The following is a 16,571-nucleotide window of genomic DNA, read 5'->3' as shown; positions in this document are numbered from 1 at the left end:
TTATGAATCAAAATATTTGTAACTTAAAAATTTTTAAAAAGGGGAATAAATCGCATTTAAAGAAAAAAGAAAAAACACAAAAGAACAGATAAATGAATTGTGGATATAGTCATATGATGGACTACTATAGAGAAATAAAGAACAACCTATGTTCACAAAAATGAATGAATTCCATAATTTATTATACTGAACAAAGGAAGTCAGGCACAAGAGACTCTATGATTCCATTTATACGGAATTCTAAAAAAGGAACAATTTTATGATAACCAACTAATTGGCAACAATCCAGGTAGGAATACAAGTGACTAGAAAGAGTCATGAGGAAATAATCTGTGTATATCTTAATCTGGAGGGTAAGTTTATGGATGCATGAATATGTAAAAATTGATCAAACTTTGCACTTAAAATTATTGCATGTTAACATATATGTATGTGAGTATGTGTATGTGTGTATATATATAGTATACTAACAAAAACTAGAGAAGTAAAACTAAAATGTATTAAAAGGCATAAATTAATAAAAATCAAAACCTATAATATTAACAAAGGAACAGAACCTACTAAAAAGCAAAAGCAATCTACTGAAAAATAGATTGAGTAAACTCATCAAGAAAAAAAAGAACATCAGTACCCATATTTGATTCTTACAGCCTTTTACAGAAAGCAGATAATACTCAAAACAAATTTGCACCAATAAATGTGAAAAGATCCATATCAATTGTACTTTGTGAAATATAAAAGTTCCCAAAATAAGAAGAAAATTGTTTCAACCTTTGAAGAAGCAAAATATCTGAAAATACTTGTGTCTATTAAAGTAAATTCAATTAGTAACTAAAAATATTTGACAAAGAATAGTACTTGCCCAGATCATTTCTTCCAAATATTTAAACAAGAATAACATGAACATTAACAAAAAATTTTATATAATAGAAACTAAGAGATCTATTTCCAATTTATGGTATAAAGCCAGAATAACATTGGTACCTGATTAGGACATTCAAATGAAGATCAATCACAGACCAATCTGTCATGGATATGAATGAAAACAGTCATCAACAAAATATTCACTTCCCAATTCATCAATGTCAAAAAGGAAAATACATCCTGATGTCAGGAATACAAGTTAGTTTAGTATTTAGTTAATATTAGCATTTGATATAATTTATATAATATTCAGTTAATAGTTAACACTTGATATCATTTATTACAATATGAAAATCTGTATGATCCTTTCAATAGATGTGGAAAAACTATTTGATAACTTTTAACACTGACTTATAATTATTTAACAAACAACAAAATAGGAATAAAAACTCCCTTAACATATGAAGGATTTCTAAAAATAATGACAATAATTATCAATACTATAAATTTCATACCTATTAACATATTAATTGTTAATAAATAAAGCCTAGCTCCAGAGATTAGGAATAAAGCCCAACATGAATTGTATTCAATTAAAATTTACAGGTAAACTATCAGAAATAATAACAAGTGAGTTTGATAAATATATTATATATAAGGTTAAAATATAAAAATGAATTATATTTCTTCAAACAAGCCACAGAAAGTACATGGGGCTCCCAAGTCTTCATCCAGATTAATGTTTTAAGAATTGGACCATAAATAAGAATTGTATGTACAATTTTAAACCTCCCTTTCTTTGACTCCATGCTAAAGGCATATAGTAAATCACATAGAGATAGGTACTATAAAAATAACCAAACTAGAAAGGAAGAGCATTGAAAATCCACTTGTGGTTTTTACAGAGGAAGATCCAGATTTGTTTCAACCAACCATTCTGGCTGTGAGGTGGAAAACAGTGTCCTGCAGTTTTTAACAGAGAAAACAAAAATGAGTGAGGAGGCTATTAACAGAAGTTAAGGTGAGATATGATGGCTGAGGTACAAATTCTTACCACACAACCTTCCTCCAAACAGAAACAGATTCCAAAGGGAACTTTCTTTCCCTAATAGAACAGAGATAGAGTATCTCCAAATGGCATTGTGAAGACTGTGTAAATTCTTAATTAAGCCTGGAAATGCAACGAGTAAGTGGAGAAAAATGCTCACTTTAAAAAAAAATCTTGAGAATTCCAAGATGGCGGCTAGAGGTAGGAAGCAGAAAGCGACCCTCCTATAGTGAAATCTTGGAGAGACGCTGGAGACACACTTTGCAGGCATAATCACCGAGAAAAGGCATAACTTTGACTCCTCCACATCTCCAGCCGGCACAGAGAATCTCCACTTCACGTTAAACGGAGAAACGAGGAGGGCCACCGGGGCCGCCAGTGGCCGGCGCCCATACGGCTTGGGAAGACGCGGACCAGCTTACTGTCGATTAGCACACTAACACTCCCTGTTTATACCTTTGAAACTCTCTTATCTGATACCTTGTTCTGCTTTCTCCCTCTTGTCTGTATATTTGTTTTCCCCTTTTCTTTAACTTCTTGCTTTCCATCTCAGCTCACTCTTCCATTCTCAATATTACCATTGTTATTATTACAAGCTAGAAAATACTTAATTACACACAGTACAGGGACAGTAACAACACCAAGGACAATGACAGGAAGACAGAAAAAACAAGGAAACCAGTTTCCCCACAGCAAAAAATTAGTACAGGAACCAGAGGGGAATGAAGAGAACAGAAACTCAGATCCAGACTCCAACAAAATGAAGATAAACTATGCCAAAGGACCCAATGAAGCCCACAAGAATAATTTAAAAGAAGACATACTACAAGTACTCAATGAGAATTTTATAGAGATGATACTGGATAGGGTCAACCAAAATGTACAGGAGACACTCAAGAAATTCCAAGACAACAAAAATAGAGAATTTGAAAAAGCAAAAGAAGAAATAAAGGAAACCATAGAAGCACTGTATAAACACCAAAGTGAAAGAGAGAACACAATGAATAAATGGATAAATGAACTCAGGACAAAAACAGACAACAATAAAGAAGAAAACAGCCAGGATACGGAAAACCTCAGAAAAAAGAACGAAACAGAACTGCAAAAAAAAAACGGAAGGCCAATCCAGCAGAATAGAACAAACAGAAGACAGAATCTCAGAACTTGAAGATGAAATGGTAATTAAAGGAAAAACTGAAGAACTATTAATTAAACAACTCAAGACCCATGAAAAGAAAATGCAAGAACTCACTGACTCCATCAAAAGACCAAACTTGAGAATCATGGGCATCGAAGAAGGAGAAGAGGTGCAAGCGAAGGGAATGCATAATATATTCAACAAAATAATAACGGAAAATTTCCCAAATCTAGAGAAAGATATTCCCATACAGATGCAAGAGGCCTCCAGGACACCAAACAGACCAGATCAAAATAGAACTACTCCATGACATATCATCATTAAAACAACAAGTTCAGAAACTAAGGAAAGAATATTGAAGGCTGTAAGAGAGAAAAAACAAGTAACATACAAAGGTAAACCCATCAAAATCACAGCAGACTTCTCAACAGAAACATTAAAAGCAAGAAGAGCGTGGGGTGAGATCTTCCGGGCACTGAATGAAAATAACTTCAACCCCAGGATACTCTACCCAGCAAAGCTATCATTCAAAATAGATGGAGCAATAAAAGTCTTCCATGATAAGCAGAAACTAAAACAATATGTGACCACAAAGCCACCATTACAAAAGATTCTGCAAGGGATCCTGCACACAGAAAGGGACACCCAACTTAACCATAAAAAGGCAGGCAGCACCAAACCACAGGATAAGAAAAAGCAAGACAGTAGAGAGTAACATCAAGTTAGGTACACACAATCAAACCTTCAAACAACTAAGATAACTAAATGGCAGGAATCACCACATACCTATCAGTACTAACACTTAATGTTAATGGACTTAATTCACCCATCAAAAGACACCATTTGACAAAATGGATTAAAAAAGAAGATCCAACAATTTGTTGCTTACAGGAGACTCATCTCACCGACAGAAATAAGCATATGCTTAGGATGAAAGGCTGGAAGAAGATTTACCAAGCCAATGGCCCCCGAAAACAAGCAGGAGTAGCAATACTTATCTCTGACAAAGTAGACTTCAAACCTACATTGATCAAACGAGATAAAGAAGGACATTCCATACTAATAAAAGGGGAAATAGACCAAAAGGAAATAATAATCATCAATCTGTATGCACCCGATGTCAACGCACCCAATTTCATCAAACATACCCTGAAAGACTAAAAGCATATATAAACGCCAACACAGTGGTTGTGGGAGACTTTAACACTCCATTATCATCAATAGATAGGTCATCCAAACAAAAACTCAATAAAGAAATCCAAGATCTAAAATATGCAATAGATCAAGTGGACCTAGTAGATGTCTACAGAACATTTCATCCAACCTCTACACAATATACATTCTTCTCAGCAGCCCATGGAACCTTTTCCAAAATAGATCATATCCTAGGGCACAAAGCAAGCCTCAGCAAATATAAGAAAATAGAAATAATACCATGCATACTATCTGACCACAATGCAGTAAAAGTAGAACTCAACAACAAAAGTAAAGACAAAAAACATGCAAACAGCTGGAAACTAAATAACTCATTACTTAATGAAGAATGGATCATCGATGCAATAAAAGAGGAAATTAAAATGTTCCTGGAAGTCAATGAAAATGAAAACACAACCTACCGGAACCTATGGGACACAGCTAAGGCAGTCTTGAGAGGAAAGTTTATAGCCATGAGTGCATATATTAAAAAGATTGAAAGATCCCAAATCAATGACCTAATGATACATCTCAAACTCCTAGAAAAACAAGAACAAGCAAATCCCAAAACAAACAGAAGGAGAGAAATAATAAAAATAAGAGCTGAAATCAACGAAATAGAAACCAAAAAAACCATACAAAGAATTAATGAAACAAAAAGTTGGTTCTTTGAAAAAATAAACAAGATCGATAGACTCCTGGCAAACCTGACTAAAATGAGGAGAGAAAAAACCCAAATTAGTAGAATTAGGAATGCAAAAGGGGAGATAACAACAAACACCATGGAAGTCCAGGAAATCATCAGAGACTACTTTGAGAACCTATATTCAAATAAATTTGAAAATCTAAAAGAAATGGACAGATTTCTAGATACATATGATCATCCAAAACTGAACCAAGAGGAAATTAATCACCTGAATAGACCTATAACACAAAATGAAATTGAAGCAGCAATCAAGAGTCTCCCCAAAAAGAAAAGTCCAGGACCTGATGGATTCTCTGCTGAATTCTATCAGACCTTTAAAGAAGAACTGATACCAACCCTCCTTAAACTGTTCCATGAAATAGAAAGGGAAGGAAAACTGCCAAACACATTTTATGAAGCCAGTATTACACTTATCCCAAAACCAGGCAAAGACACCTCCAACAAGGAGAACTATAGGCCAATCTCCTTAATGAACATTGATGCAAAAATCCTCAACAAAATAACGGCAAATCGAATTCAGCAACACATCAAAAAGATTATTCACCACGACCAGGTAGGCTTCATCCCAGGGATGCAGGGGTGGTTCAACATACGAAAATCAATAAACGTAATAAACCACATTAACAGAAGCAAAGACAAAAACCACTTGATCATCTCAATAGATGCAGAAAAAGCCTTTGATAAGATCCAACATCATTTCATGATAAAAGCTCTAAGAAAACTAGGAATAGAAGGAAAGTTCCTCAACATTATAAAAGCTATATATGACAAACCTACAGCCAGCATTATACTTAACGGAGAAAAACTAAAACCATTCCCTCTAAAATCAGGAACCAGACAAGGATGCCCACTATCTCCACTCCTATTCAACATAGTACTGGAATTCCTAGCCAGACCAATTAGGCAAGAAGAAGGAATAAAAGGAATACAAATAGGTAAAGAAACTGTCAAAATATCCCTATTTGCAGACGACATGATCCTATACCTTAAAGACCCAAAAAACTCTACTCAGAAGCTTCTAGACATCATCCATAGCTATAGCAAGGTAGCAGGATATAAAATCAACATAGAAAAATCATTAGCATTTCTATACACTAACAATGAGCAAACGGAAAAAGAATGTATGAAAACAATTCCATTTACAATAGCCTCAAAAAAAATCAAACACCTAGGTGTAAACCTAACAAAAGATGTGAAAGACCTCTACAAGGAAAACTATACACTTCTGAAGAAAGAGATTGAGGAAGACTATAGAAAGTGGAGAGATCTCCCATGCTCATGGATTGGTAGAATCAACATAGTAAAAATGTCGATACTCCCCAAAGTAATCTACATGTTTAATGCAATTCCCATCAAAATTCCAATGACATTCATTAAAGAGATTGAAAAATCTACCATTAAATTTATATGGAAACACAAGAGGCCACGAATAGCCAAGGCAATACTCAGTCAAAAGAACAATGCAGGAGGTATCACAATACCTGACTTCAAACTATATTGCAAAGCAATAACAATAAAAACAGCATGGTACTGGCACAAAAACAGACATGAAGACCAGTGGAACAGAATAGAGGATCTAGATATGAAGCCACACAACTATGAGCAACTTATCTTTGACAAAGGAGCTAAAAATATACGATGGAGAAATAGCAGCCTCTTCAACAAAAACTGCTGGGAAAACTGGTTAGCAGTCTGCAAAAAACTGAAACTAGATCCATGTATATCACCCTATACCAAGATTAACTCAAAATGGATCAAGGATCTTAATATCAGACCCCAAACTCTTAAGTTGATACAAGAAAGAATAGGAAATACTCTGGAGTTAGTAGGTATAGGTAAGAACTTTCTCAATGAAACCCCAGCAGCACAGCAACTAAGAGATAGCATAGATAAATGGGACCTCATAAAACTAAAAAGCTTCTGTTCATCAAAAGAAATGGTCTCTAAACTGAAGAGAACACCCACAGAGTGGGAGAAAATATTTGCCAATTATACATCAGACAAAGGACTGATAACCAGAATATACAGGGAACTTAAAAAACTAAATTCTCCCAAAACTAATGAACCAATAAAGAAATGGGCATGTGAACTAAACAGAACTTTCTCAAAAGAAGAAATTCAAATGGCCAGAAAACACATGAAAAAATGCTCACCATCTCTAGCAATAAAGGAAATGCAAATTAAAACCACCCTAAGATTCCACCTCACCCCTGTTAGAATAGCCATCATCAGCAACACCACCAACAACAGGTGTTGGCAAGGATGCGGGGAAAAAGGAACTCTCTTACACTGTTGGTGGGAATGTAGACTAGTACAACCACTCTGGAAAAAAATTTGGAGGCTACTTAAAAAGCTGGACATCGATCTACCATTTGATCCAGCAATACCACTCTTGGGGATATACCCAAAAGACTGTTACTCCAGAGGCACCTGCACATCCATGTTTATTGCGGCACTATTCACAATAGCCAAGTTATGGAAACAGCCAAGATGCCCCAGCACTGACAAATGGATTAAGAAAATGTGGTATCTATACACAATGGAATTCTATGCAGCCATGAAGAAGAACGAAATGTTATCATTCGCTGGTAAATGGATGGAACTGGAGAACATCATTCTGAGTGAGGTTAGCCTGGCCCAAAAGACCAAAAATCGTATGTTCTCCCTCATATGTGGACATTAGATCAAGGGCAAACACAACAAGGGGATTGGACTATGAGCACATGATAAAAGCGAGAGCACACAAGGGAGGGGTGAGGATAGGTAAGACACCTAAAAAACTAGCTAGCATTTGTTGCCCTTAATGCAGAGAAACTAAAACAGATACCTTAAAGCAACTGAGGCCAATAGGAAAAGGGGAACAGGTACTAGAGAAAAGGTTAGATCAAAAAGAATTAACCTAGAAGGTAACACCCACGCACAGGAAATCAATGTGAGTCAATGCCCTGTATAGCTATCCTTATCTCAACCAGCAAAACCCCTTGTTCCTTCCTATTATTGCTTATACTCTCTCTACACAAAATTAGAGATAAGGGCAAAATAGTTTCTGCTGGGTATTGAGGGGGGGAGCGGGAGGGGGTGGAGTGGGTGGTAAGGGAGGGGGTGGGGGCAGGGGGGAGAAATGAACCAAGCCTTGTATGCACATATGAATAATAAAAGAAAAATGAAAAAAAAATCTTTTTTGGTAGTATTGAGGTTTTGAATGCAGAGCTTTGCATTTGCTAGGCAAGTGCTCTATCACTTGAGCCACAGCTCCAAGCCTTTTCTCTTTAGTTAATTTTCAGATAGGGTCCTGTGCTTTTTGCCAGTGGTCATTCTGGGACTGCAATCTCCCTACCTCTACCTCCCCTATAGGTGGGACCACCGGTTTGTGTCACCATGCTTGACTTGTTATTGAAATAGAGTTCCACTAACATTCTATTTATAATCTGGCCTCAGATTATAATTTTACTATATAGGTATACCCTGCCCTTTGCTTATTTTAGAGATGGGGTCTCTCTAACTTTTTGCCTGAGCTGGGCTTGAATGGCAATCCTCCTATTTACACCTCTCCAATAGCTGGGATTACAGGTGTAAACTATCATAACTGGCTTAAAAATACTCACTTTTAATGTTCCATGAAGACAAAGAAGATTGGCAACAAATGTTTCAGGAAGATAAATGAAGAATAGCAACAGAAAAGAAACAAAGCTCAGTCTAAGCACTGAACTGTCTTCTACATGTTTATGTGTTAAGGTGTAGGACACAAGTGATAGAGGTCACAATAAAGAGTTCATCTACCATCTTATAAAATCCTTCTCTCTCCAGGATGCTCCCCTGAAATCAGATTCCTACACCAGCTCCTCAAAACTCATGACACTCTGTAACTTTCAAGCTAGAAATGAGCCTGAAAAAAATGAGGCCCTTCCCAGGGCAACAAAGGACAGTAGCCACAGAATCAATATTCTGTGCATGTCTCTGAGTTTTCCTAGAAGCCAACCCTCAGCAAGGATTCAAGTGCAAGAATCATGTGGGAATTACAGGACGTATTACTAAGAAAGTAGAAGTGACACAAGGAAGAAAAAACAGCCTACAAAGCTAGTACTCTTTCTGGAAAGCTGTAAAACAAAACAGCTGGAGTTACACCACCCAAAGAACTCAGACAAGGGGTGCTTATACACCAACTGCCAATCATGTTGAGGACTGATGAGGACCAGTGAATTAGTTATTTTCTAAGCAGTCTCAGAAAAGTAGAGGCTTTGGGAAAAAGTCCTCAGTTAAAGAGACATTAATGCCACCAGCATTTGGCATTTGGAAGTCAGTCGGAGCTGTCTGAACAACTAAGGCAAATGACAGAGCACCCACAGATTCGGCAGCATCACCCTCCCCTGTGTCAAGAACAAGACATTTCCTTATCTCTGCAGAGGAAATGATTACAACAAATTGCAAAAAGGAAGAACTCTTCCCTTCATCCATTTCTCTCAAAGCACTCCTCATTGATTTATCCATTACAATTATTGTTGTAAATTAATAAAGTAAGGCACATGTTAATTTACTTGGTTTCTCAGCCACTGATTTCCTATTATCCCTTTCTATTACTCAACTCACTAACTCCTCCAGATAAATTGTCTGCAACACAAATGCTCTTGGATTTTATTAAGTATATAAAAGGTGTGTGTGTGATTTGTATTAACAACTCATCACCCCATATTCAAAACTTAGCCAATTAAGCTCAAGTGCATATTAAAATAGGAAAGAGGCTCCAAATTCCTATTTAATATTCTTACTGCCTAATGAATTGCTTATTCTTTCTAATTCTAGTGTCATTCACTTAATTTTCCTTTAATTTCTAAAATGTAAGAAAAACATGTCTAATATTCCAGATGTGTGAAAATATATTGTCTTAATATTACCTGTTAAAATTTTTTAAGAACATTGAATAAAAGTGCCATAATGAGTGATAAGAGATACATACATCACTTAACATAGCACCAGGCACACAGCAGGGACCTAATGGATGCTTGTTAAACGGCTGAAGCAGCCTCCATTTGTATGACTGATGCTCACACAAATCAGGAGGCTGCTCAGTTCTCACCACAACACCTTTATTTATCTGGTAGCTACTGTCTGCATATGTTTTTGGTGAACCTGGTAAAGTGAAAAATATATGCATGCACTTATACTACTACTCTGAGCTAATTGGTAGCTCTTTATTTGTATATTCCTCCAATGCATTAATAAATTTCGATAGGAGCAGAAGTCTTTAATTCACACATTTATTCATTCAAAATATTTATTAAATTCCAACTGTGGCCCAGGACTAATGAACAATTTTATGATGGTGATAAGGTTAAAACCCTCTACAACACCTCATGTGTGGGGAATAGCTTATATATAATGCTACCACCATGCAACCCACAGAACAGGAAAAGTTTCACAACACATGGAATATGTGAGGTGGGCCTTCTGGCTGAAGCAGCTTCTGAGCAGGAACAAACAGGGACTCTGGAATGGGCCGAGTCCTGTCTTTTTTAACTGATGATGGTGTTAAAGTGGCACTGTATTAGCATTCTCCCGAGAAAAAGAAATAATAGATCTCTCTCTCTCTCTCTCTCTCTCTCTCTCTCTCTCTCTTCCTCCTTCTCCTCCTTTTCCTCCTCCTCTTCTTCCTCTTCTTCCCTCTCTCGTTCATTAGATTTGATAGATTTTCATTTTAAATGGCACATCTGGTAGTATGAGTAACATCAAATTGTACTATAATTTTGGAGAAAGAACAGAGAGTGCTGTTGGTTGCTCATAAATATTTAAGGATACTAAATAATCTTTCCTCAGAGAGAGAAGGAGAGAGATTTTAAGGAATTTAGGCAAAATAGACATATGATTGTGAGGCTAACAAGTCCAAAATTTGTAGCACAGAAATTCAAGTAAAAGTTTAAGCTGCATTCCTAAATCTCAGTTATAGACCGATAGTTGGAAATTCTGTCAGAATTTCAACAGTTGAATGGGGCCTTCCCACATTATGAAAGGTAATCACTTTACTCAAAGTCTACTGACTTAAATATTAGTGACATCTAAACCAATACCCTCACAGAAACATCTGTACTGGCATTTGACCAAAAAACTGATTAACACATAAAATCAGCCATCACCTGGTCATGGTGCTACACACCTGTAATCCATCATGAGTTTGAGGGCAGCCTCAGCTACATAGTGAGTTCACACCCAGCCTGGGTAACACAGAGAGCCCCTCTCTCAAAAGCAAAACTAAATAAAAAGAATCAGCTATCAGAGTCAGCGAAGAAGAGGCTCCCAAGGTGTAATTTCCAACTATCCTATTCTATTCTAGTTTGTTAGAAATGCAAATTCTTGCCACTTCCACAACAGACCTCCTGCATCAGACTCTCTAGGAGCAGGGCTAACAATCTTGTTTTAACAAGCCCTTTCATAAATGAGTACACGCTAGTAGTTCCACCATATTCAACTTCCTTCACGGTGCCCTTAGGTACTCCCTGCTCCCTCTGGTACCAATCCCCATACTGAAACTGTTTTACCTCCCTGTCCTTCATTTTTGAAAAAAAAGACATTTTTGTTTGTTTAAGATAGTTTACAGGGAGTTTCATTATGACATTTTCACGTATATAGGTATTAAAATCCGAGTTGATTCATTCACTCCATTTTTCTCCTTTCTAACTTAGTCCCTTTCTTAGGGTGATTTCAACAGGTTTAAGTATTCTGTGCCTCTGCTTCTTACTGAGATGCTAGCATCCTGTTTAGCTGGTAACAAGTTTTTAAAGTTACTTCAGCTCTCATTTTTTCTCATGCATTCTCCGTTTTTATCTTCTCTTCTATTAAATATATATTTCTCATCCTATATTGGTTTCCCAACACATGTTTTCTACCTCCATTTCTCTTAGGGAATTCCAGCAGTTGAAAATCCATACCCTTCCTGTTTTCTGCCAGCTTGAAGTTGGAAATGAGATGATAAAACATTAAGAATAAGAAAAAGAAGAGAACAAAAAGGAAAATAAATACAGATTCAGCAAGTACACATCATTAACAGGAAACAAGTTGGTCCCAGGAGTGGTGATTAAGGGTTTAAAGAAATAATAAGGATGGAAAGTCTGAAAAGCCATACAATAAAAAGCATTAAAAAATAATCACTGACTTGCTAATTTTGTGACATCAATGACTTGCAAGCAGCTTTATTCATAACGTTAAAAGACCTTTTAAAAATTAGCAGACCAAAGAAATATGCAACTCCCTAGTCATTCCTCCAAGGGATGATGAAGGAAAATCTTTTCCATTCAGGAATCTGCCATAGATACTGGTGGTTGTCAGGGCTCTGTCCTAATTCTGCATCTTCTTCCTAGGATATGCCATCCTTTCCATGGATTGCTGCTCTACTTTTAGGCATAGTCCAAACTTTCCCACTGAATTCCAAACCCACACAGGCACCAGCTTATTGTGTATTTCCACTTGGATGCCTTGGGGGTACTCTGTGCTGTTTGTCCTGCTAGACCCATTCTTCACCCTTCTTCACTTTTCTCTTGGCCTCAGGAGACTTAAGTTCAACCTAGTTCCCTAGCCTTCCAAATTCTAGGTGAGTTTGTTAGCATCACTGGCAGGAAGTCAAAGGAAAGAAAAGAGGTTGAAATCTCTATTCCTCCACTTTTCTCCATCCCAGGCTGTGTTTAGACAAGCCCACATTACATGGGAAGTCATATCTTGTGTGGTGGCTCTTTCCTATTGCCACATTAAGTTCTGAAGACCATCACTTCTCTTTAATCTCAGATCTATTGAAAGTGGTCACTATCCATTGTTGATTTCCTTCTACTGAGCCTATAACTTTGTTTAAGAGCTCTTTATTTCACTCTCTTAATTATGCATTCTGAGTTTATATCAGTATTTGAATTCAATATCTCTCAAACTGGATTTATCATCCCTCACCTTCCCACCTGTAGCATTCTCCTCCTGAGACTTGTCTTGTACTGCTTGCCACAGTGAAAGGCTCCACCATCTGTCCTCCAGAACTCTCCAGGATCCTAGACATCATGGACAACTCCTTTCTCTTTCACTGATTAGTAAATGTGATAAATCATCAAATCCTGTGCACCTAAGACTCTCTCACATCCCTCACCTCTCCTCAACCCTAGACTACACCAAATTTACCATGTTTACCATAGCTCCCTCCTAAATAATCTCCATGCCTTTGACTTTTACCTATTCTAAACAATTCTTATAAGGAGCATGGCATAAATGCAAATATGATTAAGTCATTTATCTACTTAAAATCCTCCAATACTCCCAATTGACTTCAAGACCAAATATAAATTCTTACAGAGCATTATCTGGTTTCTCCTAACTTCTGTGGCCTCTTCTTTCACAATTTGCTTTTCCATTCTTTTTTGTACATAGAATACTATATTCCATTCCAAAGATCACCTTGGTTTTTCACCTGTGGACTTCAGCACATGTTGCTTCTCTGATCAGAGCATTCTTTCTATTCCTGACAAGGTTTTATTACTTAGCTCACAGCTATTTATGAGTAAATTGCATGCTCAATTAGAACAGGGACTGTGCCTATTATGTGCGTATTGTATCCCTAGTACCTACTATCATGCCTGGAACCTACTAATATGGAAGGCACCAACAATAAGTAATAATTGAGCACTAACCACGTGCCAAATTTAAACTGAGATGCCTGGAAAGTATAGAAAATATACTTGATTTTAAAGACTGCATATACTAAAATGTAAATGCTTCAAGATTTTTATATTGACTACATGTTGAAATGATATTTTGGAAATACATATTAGATTAATTAAAATGTTATTACTATTACCCATTTCTTTTCATTTTATTTAATATTGGTCAATTTCACATTAGCACTTCTTAGGAAATTTGAAATTATATAAATGTTTCACTTAATATTTCTATTAGGAAGATCTAACTGATAAGTATTGAATGAGGAAAGGTGAATAACTGAATAAGTAAATAAGAGAAATATCTACTTTCCAGATTTGGCTCTTGTTTCTTTGGGAACTTTCTCCAAATCTGGGTAAAGTGATCCTTTTATGTCCTCCAAAAGCATCCTTAATTCCTCTACTATGACAATTATCACCTTGTACCAACACACCATTTTCAAGTCCCTGAAGGCAGGCTATATGCTTATCTTATTCAACTTTGTTCATTAGTGCCTAACACATTCCTAGCATAAAGTAAACACTCAACAAATATTTGATGACTATAGGAACAATGGTCATTTGAGGCCAATGATAATATAAGAAACAGAGACATAAATAAATAAATAAGGTGAGGATGATGATGATAACAATATCCACCATAATTACACACCAATTCAGTGACAGTGCTTCATACGCATATTTAACAAGTTCAAAGGGGAGCCTGTATACATGAAATCAGAGACACAAGAATTACTGACTTATTCCAGTTTGACAGCTCTAATTAAGGCAAGTGAATGAAACAGGCCTGGAGAGGCTGAGCCCTATAAGGAAGGATGTGTTTCTTCCATGGGTAGTTGTCTGGTCCCCTCTTCTGTGGCCATGGTAGACACTGTGATTTTGAGTCAGGAAAGTGCTCCTGGCCCATCCTGTTGCAGACTTAGGCACCAGGCTGGGGAGTGGGGGGCTCATGATGCAGCTTTTCTCATTTGATGTCCCCTCAGCCCATTACTGAGGTCATGCTGGGTGTGAGCCAGAATCATTTAGCTCTGTCTAGAATCAGGATATGTTGATCTCTTTTGTTTGTTTCTAGAATGTACTGACTTTTTGTATCCTTTAGATGACTAACATCATTTTTGCTAAACATTTTCATTGTGTCTGATTCCTCTATCCATATAAACCTGTAGTTGACATCCATCAACATGATAGGCATGTGGCATATCACTTCTGATCCTCACAAGGATTAGGCTCAATGCCATTCTCCTCTGGCTAAAAGGAAAAATAAGATAAAAATACATAAGCAAATGTTCGAGGTCATGTTGCAAGCAAGTGATATAATTAGAACCTGATTCCATGAGATTCTAACATCTATGCTCTTCATGGTATGTGATGCAAGGAGAGGGCAGCACCCAGTGGTTATTCTTGTTCTTTCAAGGATTTAGGAAAAATCTGTGTCTTCTACTTTTAGATACAGCAAACCTTTCATGAGTAGAATCAAACAGTCCAGTTTCTCAAAAAAAAAAAAAAAAAAAAACCACAATATCTTAATTCCACTATTGGGTATGTTCCCAAAGAAGATGAAATATTTATACCAAAAAGATACCTGCACCCCCATGTTCACTGCAGCACTATTCATAATACCCAAAATATGGAACCAAACCAGATGCCCTTCTGTGAATGGAAGGATAAAGAAGTTGTAATATATTTGCATAATACAATACCAATCAGCCATAGAAAAGAACAAAATCTTGTCATGTGCAGCAACATGGACGGAACATTATGTTGTATGAAACAAGCCAAACACAGAAGGAAAAATACCATGTGTTCTCACATATTTATGGAAACTATGTTGAGTCAGTTTTTCATCACTGTGACAAAATACCCAAGGAAGACAATTTAAATGACCAAAGATTTATTTTAGCTCACAGTTTCAGGGTTTTAGTCAACGGTCACATGACTACATTGCTGTGGGACCATGTTGAGCAGAACAACATAGCTGGAAATGTTTGGTGTAGCACTTCTGCCTACCTCATGGTGGCCAGGAAGCAGAGAGAGCAAGGATGAGGCTGAAGACAAGATATCCCTTTAAAGACACCCTCCCAGGAATTTACTTCTTCCAACTAGGCCTCATCTCCTAACAGCCCATTCAGCTATGAATTAATTAAGGGATTCATCCATTGATGAAGTCAGTACCCTTATGATCCAATTACCTTTCAATAACACCACTAATAGTGGACTAAGCCTTAAATACATGAGCCTTTTGTGGGGATACATCATATCCAAACCATAACAGAACCCAACAAGTTAACCTTGTAGAAGTACAGAATAGAACAGTGGACACTAGAGACGGGGAAGGGGAAGGGAGGACAGAGAGAAATTAAGGGATATTTTTAGCATATGGGGGATACCAAGTAGAACAATGGTTGATGGACACATCAATGCATGATGCATGCATGTGTGAAAATATCACAATGAGTCCCATAATTTGTATAATTAATATGTGCTGAAATGCAAATTAAGAAAAAGGCTAACAGAGGCAGCCCACACTGGCAAAATTTCATGATTTCAAAAGGGGTCTCAAACTTTGCAGATGTTTTGAGCTAATTCATCATCAATGACCAAGTATCTCTATTCCTGACTCCCATCATTGTCTTATTCCTGTTCCGTTAACTTATTAGGTTGGGGGCTAGATTTATTATACTGGTCATATCTTCCTTAGTCTAGAACCTTGGTCCAACCCTACTTCCAGTTGGTGCTATGCATTGTATTTCCACATTACCAAGTTCTCAAATTGTTCTGAGCACTTCCACAATAAGGATGAATCACCTTGGTTATTAAAAAAGTTCTAGGAAGAAAGCTGAAGGGTTAAGGAGAAGCAGGAACCTGGAGGAAGAGGACAGCAGACTAGCCTGGCTTTGAAATGTGATATCCTTTATTGCTTAGAAGTTAGACACAAACTGC

At 36.8% G+C, this 16,571-nt stretch overlaps 1 protein-coding gene across 10 annotated transcripts in view; it reads right to left on the bottom strand.

Moving 5' to 3' along the window:
- Rbms3 (RNA binding motif single stranded interacting protein 3) overlaps positions 1 to 16,571 on the bottom strand; it is a 1,393,896-nt gene that overhangs the window by 1,148,604 nt on the left and 228,721 nt on the right. For 2 of the 10 annotated variants that reach the window (XM_074074025.1, XM_074074026.1), the window contains exon 1: positions 985 to 1,040. The exons of 7 other annotated variants lie outside the window; for them this stretch is intronic. The gene's annotated coding sequence lies outside the window, so the exon portion shown is untranslated. Of the gene's footprint in view, positions 1 to 984; positions 1,050 to 16,571 lie in introns of those variants that run through there. One more of the 10 variants, XM_074074027.1, reaches the window with a different exon arrangement.

Source organism: Castor canadensis, chromosome 5 (assembly GCF_047511655.1).
Source record: "Castor canadensis chromosome 5, mCasCan1.hap1v2, whole genome shotgun sequence".
Classification (NCBI taxonomy): Eukaryota; Metazoa; Chordata; class Mammalia; order Rodentia; family Castoridae; genus Castor; species Castor canadensis.
The sequence above is the reverse complement of the archived record's forward strand: the minus strand, read 5'-3'. Positions and strand labels throughout refer to the sequence as shown.